This window comes from Pteropus alecto, unplaced genomic scaffold (genome assembly GCF_000325575.1).
Source record: "Pteropus alecto unplaced genomic scaffold, ASM32557v1 scaffold195, whole genome shotgun sequence".
In the NCBI taxonomy this organism is placed as follows: Eukaryota; Metazoa; Chordata; class Mammalia; order Chiroptera; family Pteropodidae; genus Pteropus; species Pteropus alecto.
Genome location: NW_006438073.1, coordinates 1,018,186 through 1,028,699, shown reverse-complemented (window position 1 = coordinate 1,028,699; position 10,514 = coordinate 1,018,186).

The following is a 10,514-nucleotide window of genomic DNA, read 5'->3' as shown; positions in this document are numbered from 1 at the left end:
TCCCCAGTGGAGACCTGGCATTTCCTAACTGGTCTATGTAAATTATTGGACTGGGCTATGCTTTCAACAAACTTGAAGATCAACTTAATTTGTTTTTCTGTTAACCAGAGTTAGGAATAGAACCAAACTAAAAAAATTACATTTTCCTGCACGTCTCAGTGTGAGTGGGTGATCTATATTGCACACTTGCTGTTTTTTAAAGCTCGAAAAAGAGCAAGGGTATAAAGTAGAATGCAAAATTCTCAGTTCCCCGTCTCCACTTTTCCCCTTTGTTCTGTTTCTAATGTTTTACAAAGTCAGTGGAGAGCAGAAGACAATGTTTTGAGCTTCTAAATTTGGGCAGCTGATTGAAAGAGCCTGCTGCTAACACCTGAGATTGAAGTGGACTCGGAACTTGGAACACGATTGTGAGCTACATTTGGGACAAGTTTGACTTAATGTAATTATGTATTATCAATATCGAGATATATTTTGGAAGCTGGGGATATCTACCTGGAGCTTAAGCAGGAGATTGGGACAGGAGGTATAGACTGGAGAGTCTTCAATATGAGTGAAAAGTGAAGCTATTGGGATATTTAAGATCTCACTTAATGAATAGCAAGGACATAGTTTGATGGAGGAGAGAGTCAACAAAAAAGACTGAGAAAAATGGTAAAAGTGGACATCTTTGTCTTGTTTCTACTCTTAAGAAAAATGCTTTTAGCTTTTCTCTGTTGAGTGTGATGTTAGCTGTGGGTTTGTCATATGTGACCTTTATTATGTTGAGCTATGTTCCCACTATACCTACTATGCTGAGGGTTTTTATCGTAAATGGAGGCTGGATTTTGTCAAATGCTTTTTCTGCATCTATTGATATGCTCATATGGTTTTCGTCCTTCATTTTGTTTATGTGGTGTATCACATTAATTGATTTGTGGATATTGAACCAACTGTAATTGAAAAAATTTTTTAAAAAAAGGAAAAAAAGAAAAGAAAATGACAAAGAAGATTGTTGTTCCCAACCAGGAAGAAACAAGACCATGTTGTGGATAATCTGGGTCAAATTATTAATTAGTTATTAATTCATTTAACAAATATTAAGTACTTGTCTTGCGCCCAGCATGGAAAGAAGAAACATGAACATGTATGTAAGCTGAGAGGAATAAGCCAATGGGTTAAGTACATTCTTTTAGCAAATGTTTATTGAATAAATCTTCTGTGTTAGATGCTATTACTAGGGGATGGGGAGGGTGACGAAGCAGTGAATGAAACTCTGCTCTCAGTGCGGCCCCATTCTAGTGGGAAGAGACAGACATAGACTCAGAACATATATAAAAATTTTCCTATCTTGGCAAATGCTATAAATATACAAATTGGGTGCTGGGGGTGGGCACTTGATCTAGAGGCCGGGACCTCTCAGCAGTGGACACTTGCACTGATGTCTACCTGGAGAGAAGGGGATCCACACCAACATCCAAGAGAACAGCCCTCCCTGCAGGATGTTTCTAGCGAAGATTAGCATTTGAATCAGCAGACTGAGTAAAGAGATCTGCCCTTCCCACTGTGGGCAAATGTCATTCAATCTGTTGGGGACCAAATGGAACAAACAGGTGAAGGAAGGGTGAATCCTTGCACTGGGTTAAGCCATGGACTGAGTCCAAAAGCTGCAGAACCAGAAGGTCAGATGCCCGATAGCAGGAGAATAAGGGTGTTCCAACTCGAGAAGAGAGGGCAAGAAGCCACTCTCACAGACACGCCCAGAAACAAGGTTTACACCAGTCATCTGGGTATCCCTCAACCCAGTCAAGCTAATGCATAAAATTAACCACCAGAGGAGGTTGAAGGAAAGGCTGGTTGCGAATAAAAGGGAAGTCACAGGAGTGATTGATAACGAAGTCCCCAGAGAGGCAGACAGTGTGGGAGTAAGTGCAGGAGAGCATATACGAGATTTGATAGGAAAACTTCTTTTTATTTTACTTTATTTACTTTATTTTTTTATATTTCCTCAGCTTTATTGAGGTATAATTGACAAATAAAATTGTAACATAATGAAAGTGTACGAAGCGATGATTCGATATACGTACACCTTGTGAAAGGATTCCCCATTGAGTTAGTTAACACATCACTACCATTGCTTCATTTATTGACTTTTTCTGTTTTTTTTTTGGGGGGGGGGGCTGGTGGTGAGAGCCTTTAAGAGCTACTCTCTTAACAAATGGCAATTTGAAACACAATGTTATCAATTATGGGGTGCTTCTTTTGAGACGTAGAGGAGGAACATACAATTGAAGAAATATGCCATGACTGGCAAATTTCTGGATCTCTCTGAGCCTTTTTCGTAAAGCAGAGAATTGTAGCTGGAATGAAATCAGCTCATATGCACTAGGGGCCCGGCAGAATGCCTGACACCTAGCTGGTAGGCAGCCAGGTGGTGCGTGTGGCAGGAAAGAAAGACTCTGAAATGGGGGCAGAGGAAGCTGAAGGGACTCCCTCCCTATGGATAGTATTGTCGTGGCAAAAGGGGAGGGAGTTCTCTGAGAGCGAGGGCCTGGAGGCAGGAGCTGGCGGGAGGAGAGGGATAACATTTAGAAAGCTGCCACCGAGGGGGCCGGAAGGGATCGGAAACTCTGACTCCTAAGGTCTTTGTTAACTCTGATTCAGTGATATTTTTTCCCCATGAAGTATTTTTTTAAACCAACGGTTTCATCCAAAACTGAAGTCTCTCTGTACTGAGTCCAAGAAAAACAGAAGTCATATTGCAATTATAAGACTTGACAGGAAAAGGTCCCCAAGGGAGCCGTCTTGGCATATGCTTGGGAGGAGGCTCTCTTTAGTGATGTTGTCCTATCCATCTCCTCTTCTGATCTGTGTCTGGTTCAGTCTGAAGATTCTAAAATGACCTTACCTTGGATGCTGTAGCACTGGGGTGGCGGGCCGGGGTGCAGGGTGCTGGCAAAGCCTGTGTTTCTAGGTTCAGTCCATGTGGGTTTCCTTTATGGGGAGCCATGGGATTTGGTTACGTTCAATCAGAGAGAGTAGGAATAGGCATGATAGACGATGTTTTGATATATAATGTACATGATTCAAGGTCGAATTAAGCTATATTTTGATGGATTTAAATACCCAGTTTACTTTTTTCCATTTAAAAATATAGTTTGAGAGCATATAACATTCCTTCCTATTCTAAAAAATTACTGACTTAGTACTTTCTGCTCTTTTCTTTCTAGCTAATTCCCTTTGCTTGACAAATATATGAAATATTGCCATTAAAATATTGTGCTTTTATTGTTTTTAATGTCCACTATCTTTGGATGAAGTCATTAAGTGAAATAAACTTCCTTTCTATTTTTTGTTTTCTTTGTATTAGAAAATACAATAAAATGTTCAAGTATTTTCATGGAGCTATTAAGAAAAGAAGTTAATTTAATCCTTTACTGATTTCACAGTCTTTCTTTTCTATAAATTGCTGTAACTTGTTTTAATGAAACGACTTGTGAAATTTCCTGAAGTACTGTTTTTTTCCCTCTCCTCCTTTTTCTCACATACTTTCAAATTTAGTTTGGAAGCTCGCGGCATCTTTATTTTCGTATCTAACTGCTACATTTTTTATCCTTTTAAAAAGCTTTCTTACACAGAAATGTAAAATCTAAAATGAATTTATGGCTTTAGACTCTTAAGTTAGGAAGCAAAATCTATTGCTGATGGGTAGGAAAAAGATCTTCACCCATCCAGCTCTCTTTTGCCCTTCTTAAAAAGTGACCTTTTCCTGTTCCATAGTAATTAATAAGAGAATCATAAGAAGAGATGAAAAGACACTTTATGGGCATTCATAACGCTGTGCCCCTGATTTAAGGTCTAAGAAGTCCATCAACACCCCACACGCTGATGTCTTATATAGACCCTTGGTTTGCAAATACGATCAGTGTAATTGCAGCCTTTAGACCATGCAGCCCCTGCTCACTGTGCCGTGACAATCTTTGGCAGGCCAGGTGGTTCCATTTTCTGGATTATTCCTTCAGTTTAAGTGATGTTGTAAGTCGTTTTGCGTAGATGTATAATGACACTTAGATATTGAATGCCATGTCTATAAACATACGATACCACATTAGCAAGTGAAAAGCAGCTCAATTGGCCAATTGCCAATGCTTTAGCCTGTCGTAACAGTATTTGCTTTAAGTATTTAAAATTTTTTTCTTTGATATTTTTGGGCTGTGGTCAAATCCACAAAGTAAACTATGCAAATATTAATTCAGAATGAACTTTTATGCGTGTTAAATTTCTGTTCTTGGGAATGTTAAAATATCCAGTGTTTTTGGTCAATTTTTCTCTCTTGATTAGTTTTATGATTTATTCCTTAAATTCTGCTTTAATGATCACAACCAAAATATAGTTTGACATTTGAACAATGATAGCAATTATTTATTTTAAAGAACATAGGCTTACGATGGAGAAACATAAACTAAAAGCGTTGGGAATTCAGATTTTCTGATCCCCAGGGGATGGATTTTTTTCCATCTGGCACAGTGACAATGAGAAAACTTGTTTAGAAGTCGGGGTCAGAGAATCGTGAAATTTCTGAGCTATGGAGAATCTTAAATTCTAATACAATCTAATACGACTCTTATTATCATAGAGATGTAAGCAGAAGACAAGGGAGGCGACTTGTTTGAGGGCACTGAGCTGTTAATGAAAGAGATGGATTCAGGACTGAACTCTCTACATCCAAATTTTCCACCTACCGTATAACAAGTCATGTAAGATGAGGCAGGGGGAATAAAGTGTTTGTGGCAGGATTTTGAACACAATTATCTCTGAGTTCTCTTTGAGAAGTCCAGCCATTTTGGAACCCACAACTCTGAACCAGGTGTAACCAATCAAGTTTCGTCAAGGGCAATGTTGTTGAAATTTGCCTTGATGTGTTTCATACCCTTGACGTCTGCAAGGGACTTGGAATAGAACCCCACTTTTGATATTAATGATTTGGGGCTTAGATGTCTCAATTATAAAATAAATGGGTCGGCTTAAAACTGTGGTTTTCAAACTTTACCAAGCGTCAGGACCACCCGGAGGGCTTGTTAAAAACTAGTTGTCCTGACTCAATCCCCAAGTTTCGGGTTCAAGAGATCCAAGTGGGACCTGAGAATGTGCATTTCTAATAAGTTTGCAGATGGTCTGAGGACCACATTTTGAGAACTAGTGGCCTAGAGAGCATCTTGTTTTCTGCACAAAAAATTCTGCGCTTTCTTACTTTAACCTTCTCAGCAAATGAAAGTTAATATTTTATACTTTCACGGCACTTGGAAGGGAAGGGGCCAGGAGGTGTTGTATTAATGGAACCAAGTGAGATCTTCAAGGACAGACACAAGTTATTTTAGTAGGATTTTAATATTGTCTTACGTTGACAGTCATAGATGTTGTTGGAAAAGGAGTGAGAGATATTCTACATATCTGGCAAAAGGAAAAGGCGGAAAAACTTTACTGAATGCGTTGTAGGCCTCTGGTTGCTGCCTTCCCAGGGAAGTTGATCTCAAAACAAAACTTATTTTTTTAAATTGGAGTCAGTGGGAGTTCCCAATAAGAAAAAAAATAGTTGTAAGATCAAAGCACTAAGCAAAAAACCTCGAAACAAGAATCTCATATAACTTCTATCTCTAAAGAAGTCTTCGGGTAAGAATTTTTTGGTTACATTTTATTGATGTTCTTCCATAGTTAAAATGGTATAAAGCCAGGGTTTTAATCCCATTTTTCTCCTTTGTAAACCTTTAATACAACATTCTTGATTGTTTTATTGAGTTAAAGGCGGTTCTTTAAACATAACAAAGAAAAATGGGGAAGTCTCAATGCGTGGACATTTCCTGTCCCTATTACAGATCCACAGTATTGCCAGAAGCAATCTCTCTGCAAGAATACCTGTTGGCTGAGGTTGCTATGCTGGGGTTTAAGATATTACAGTTACATTTTGTACTGTACCCAACTTAATTGCCGAATGGACAAACCACTTACTTTTTACACACCATTTATTTGTTTTAGGCCAGGTTTTAAAATAAATATTCCCCAAAGTTGGAACTTATCCTTCGAAAAGTAAAAATTGCATTTAAGATGTAAAATATACCCCCAATGTAAAATAATCTATTATTTTATAATTCTTTAATTTAAAAATGACCTCAAATCTGATGTAAGCCACTTAAAAAGAAGTGAATTCCTTTTTCTGGTAAAGAGCTAATGCACTGGTAGTCTACTTTTGTCTTAATGAAACATGATCCTTGTAAGATGTAAATTTCTAGAAAAGAAAATGAACACATACCTCTCAGTGGCTTCCTGCCGACTGTATAACAGTTAGCGTCTTACCTGGTTTTCCACGGACACAGCAGGGAGGAAGGTGTGTGAAGAAGGGTCTTGCAATGAAAAGTAGCCTGATTGATCATGTCTAGACCATCTGGGAAACTTGCCTCAAAACAGTTGGTGAGTCTTGGGCCCAGAGTGCCTGGGCAACCATTGTCCCCACGGAAACACAGAGGTGTCTATTGCTGGTGTTGAGCTTAATTGAAGCTCAGAATTTAGGACTTCCTTTTTTTCTTAATTTATTTGATTTGTGACATCTAATGGTTGTGTTTTAGAAGTAATCGTATCCGAAATTAAAAATAAAGCTCATCATTTATAATAAAAAAAATTGGATAATAACAAATACTGGTGAGGAAGTAGAGAAATCGGAACCCACATATTTTGTTGGTGGAATGGCTAAGTTGTGCAGCTGCTTCGGAAAACAGATGACACTTCCTTAAACGGTTAAACTGTAATGATTGGGCAATTTCATTCCTCCAGACTCTCCACACTCCAGTTTAATCTCCATGAGTGTCTAGGCCTGGGCTGTCTGGTCACTGCTCTATCTCTCACTTCTGAACAGAGTTTGGCACCCAGCAGGCCCTGGATGTATTTTTAATTGAAAAAGCCGATGAGACAGGCATACTGTGAAGCCCCTAAGAAGAGCACAGGCTCTGGAGTCACCCTGCCTTGGTATGAATTTTGGCCTGACTCTTACTGTGGGAACTTGCATTAGTTCCTCAGCCTCTTTGAGGCTCAGTTTCCTCTTTTGCAAAATGGGAAAATAACCACATGTAAGATTTTTGAGTGATAAGCACTCAAAAAAACTTATTAAAGAAAATTCATTTAACAGAATGTTATTAAAACTGAAGACATAACACTTTGTACCATGTAATATGGCCATCCTAACTATAGATGAATAAGATGTGGTCCCTGGCCTCAGGGTCACAGGGAACTTTCACCGTAGGTAAGAGATCTATAAAAGCTGAGGAAGAAGCCTAGGTCTGTGAAGAACACATGAAGGTGAACCTGACACATCAGCCAGTTAGAATCATGGATTAGCCAAACTTTGTTCCAGGTTTTTAGCATTAAGGAGACAGCAATTTTGAAGTGAATTTCTTTCTCTAAAATGATGTGTTAAGTGTGAAAATATTAATTCCTATATATTTCAAATGAATGAATTTGGATCATTGTGGGAAAATTTTATTTCATGTCTGGCTAATTTACTTCATTTAAAAACAATGAGTACATACATATACACGATGAAATATTACTCAGCCATAGGAAGAGATGAAATACTGCCATTTGTGACAACATGGATGGACCTTGAGATAACCATGCTAAGCAAAATAACCCAGACAGAGAAAGTTGAAAACCACATGATATCACTTATATGTGGGATATAAACCTAAAAGCAACAAACGAACAGGACAAAGACTCATGGACATGGACAAGGGACTAGTGGTTACCAAAGGGAGGGGGAAAAGGGGATAGATGAGGTAAAGGGGGTCAAATATGTGGTGACAGAAAGAAATCTAACTATGGGAGGCGAACACAGTGTAAATATATACATGCCTTACTGTTAAAATGTAGAGCTGAAACATTGGATTTCGTTAACCAATGTCATCACAAAAAATAAATAAAAAACAAAAACAAAAAACAAAAAACAATGAAACTTAGTACATGGAACATAGAATGTATTAAAAAATATAACTTTATTTTTGTATTCCGCTCACTTTTTAAAATGTATTCAGTGGGAGTGTTTTCCCTCTATTTCTGGATCATAGCTTGGGCAGATCCCATGATTATGGAGCTCACTTTTAGATTATTGTAGTTCTATAAGGTTAGGATCACAGGAGCAGGTTGTGTCTCTCTGGACTTTAAATTTTTCCTAAGTTCTAGAATATACTATATATATGGTGTATGTACATAGTGTGTATGTGTGTATCTTTTTATAGTCCTAATATGTAGCATCCTAAATACAGTCCTGTAGTCTAATACTGGGTAGAGGAGCCAAGTGTCAATATTCTGCTTTCAACTTAAATAGTGGAGGCATTTTCACCACTATTCTGTTAAAACTGGAATTTCGGTGCTTGCCATCTGTTTAGGAGGGTCCCAGAACGACTTTTCTGGATAAATAAAGTCTCATTTTGTATAAAGCAGATAAAGATCTAATTAAGTAACAATTTTTGTGTGATAAAAATATATGTAGCCTTTACAAAGCCTCTTATGCATATTTTTACATTTAATAAAATGGAAGTACACTAAATAAATATATTTTTTTTGTGGCATCTAAAGTAATAATAATGAGTAAGGAACCATTCCTTGTCTTTCTCTACTCCTTCTCTAAGCTCTTTTATAAATTCATTTGCCTCATAATGGATCCTTAGAGCAGTTTCCACCCTGTTTGGTCCTCCGTCTGCATGTTCTTGCCTCTCCGCCGCTGTCACCCAGAGCTGTTGATTCAGGTTTTTCAGGTTCTTAGTGTGATCCCCGGAGGGGCAGACCTGAATGCGTGTGATGGAAAAAGTTCAGAGAAACCTTTACTTAAGCTTATTTGTTAAAGTTAAGCATTTCCCAGTTTCCCAAACCCCTGTCGTCATTGCTACCAGGACACAAGGGTGTAGTCTCGGCTCCGCCATGATCATGACCTCTTGCTAGCTGTTCCACTCTCTCTCTGGACCTCTCGACACGCGGGACTGTGCTGAGTATCAGCTCTGCTTTCCCACATTGTGCTCCAGATGTGTACGGGACTGTATTACAAAAACCTCAGCTTCTGATTTACCTCTTTTTTTTTTTTCTATTCCTAATTCACAGCAACTCCTTTCCTAATCATTTCCAAAACGATGTATTATAATTCATATATACTGCATCAATGTTTACTGTCCCCTAAATGTCATATAAAAGTAAATCCACTGTACCAGAAAATGGCATAAGGGAATGTGTGGTTGGGGAAGAAATTCATTATTTAAAAACTAAAAGCAAATGAATAAATAAACGCACACAACAATAACCACACACACACAAACAAACCTCATTTCACTGATCGGCTTTTTAATACGGGATTTGCAGATTTTGATCATATTTTGTAATGCAAGCATTTTTTGCCCTCCTCTTTTTAAAAAACCTAACACCTTAATGAAAATGTAAATTTTGTCCTACAGTTTCCTAGTGAATTGTTAAATGAGCAAAGGCTATTACCTCTCCTTATGTCACAGTTACAGTATCCACACAGCTACCTGACTCTGTGTCGTAATGCCCTTTGAAATCAGGGCTGAGTTTTATTTATTTTTGTATTTCCCCCTGGATCTTTACTTGTCTTATAAATTAATAGGGGAAAAATATTTCTCATTACTGCTTTTTTTTCCCCCCGAAGGTGATTTACAAAAAATAAGGTCATTGTCAGCATATGCCCTCCAAAAAGAAAGTAAGTTTAATTTATGCCTATTCGTTGTTTATGTCAATAGCATGAGAGATTCGGGCAGAAATAAGAGATATAAAATTAGGACAGTCTCTCTGGATCCCTTTACAATTAAAAATCACACAAAGTCTTTTTACTTGAAAGTTTTAGTTCATTGCTACTGTTAAAAAACTCTTAAGTCATTACTCCAGTCACAGTTACTGTGGGCAAGTATTCAAGACTCACCAACCTTTGTTCTTCTTTAAACTGAAGCAGGTCATTAAAATGGGGAGATGGAAGACACAGAGGAGGAACACACACACACACACACACGCACGCACGCACACACACGCAAACACACATGCGATGACAATGGGCTGCCTCTGGGACTGCTCTGCGGGCTCAGCTGGTGTTTTGTGGCCTTTGTTGGTCTTGCTCAGGGTGGAGAACTGAGGACCTTGCTGCACGGTGACATGTGACCATCCAGCTGTACGCTATTGTCGAAGAAAACAGTATAGGTGCGCTCACATGGATCTGGTAATGAATATAATCATCACAGAGATGCATAGGCACAAATGTTTAGCATTTTATATACATTGCTATAATTATTATGATTTTTAAAAAATCAAAACCACAGATCTTTAATTTCTAGCTTTGGTATATGTCTTATCAGCCCAGAATGTTCCCTGTAAAACCTACCATTCCTTTCTGACTTCATCATCACCAAATCTAACTGCATTTACTCTGAGTACTTAGGATTCCTTTGCCTTCTATGGCATTCCTCCTATATCCCCAGATATAGTGCAAAGTCCGC